Below are 699 nucleotides of genomic sequence, written 5' to 3'. Positions count from 1 at the left end.
TTTTTTTCTATTTTCAATAGACCAAATATCACCAGTGGAGGTATACATGTTTTGTTGATTAATGGCACTTTTTATGAGGCTTTACTGCACCTTTAAAAACTTGTGTCCAGACTTTTGTAGGTCATGTGAATGTGATTGATTCACTTTTATTAATGTTGGAAAAATAAAGAGTTTAATTGTATTTTAGTTGTGTGATTTGTGATAAAGGTATAGACCAGAGGTTCTCAACTCTGGCACTCGAGGCCCATGTCCCTGCAGAGTTTAGCAACCTGTAACTTTCTAGTAATCTTGAAGACCTTGATGAGCTTGTTCAGGTGTGTTTTATTAGAGTTAGAGCTAAACTCTGCAGGAAAGTGGACCTCGAGGGCCAGAGTTGAGAACCCCTGGTATAGACAAAATTAATAGTTTATGTGGTTATATTAATCAAAAAGAAATTAGCAATGTTTACATAATAATAGGGAGTAATATATATTCATAAAACTAAGTAAATCGGACATCTCAATCAAAACAAATAATAAAATCTATTTACTTCAGTAAATAATAGTAGGATTTACTTAATATTCACTTTTAAATTAAATATAATTACTTAATATTTACTTAATTAGGGTGCAATTAGATTTAATTTCTTCATGAATGTTAAGTTTAGTAAGTAGATTTTACTTAATAATAGTAAGTTTTACTTGATATTAGAGCAGAAAA

The sequence above is a fragment of the Sinocyclocheilus grahami genome, unplaced genomic scaffold (assembly GCF_001515645.1).
Source record: "Sinocyclocheilus grahami isolate Dianchi unplaced genomic scaffold, SAMN03320097.WGS_v1.1 scaffold394.1, whole genome shotgun sequence".
Lineage (NCBI taxonomy): Eukaryota > Metazoa > Chordata > Actinopteri > Cypriniformes > Cyprinidae > Sinocyclocheilus > Sinocyclocheilus grahami.
The sequence above is the reverse complement of the archived record's forward strand: the minus strand, read 5'-3'. Positions refer to the sequence as shown.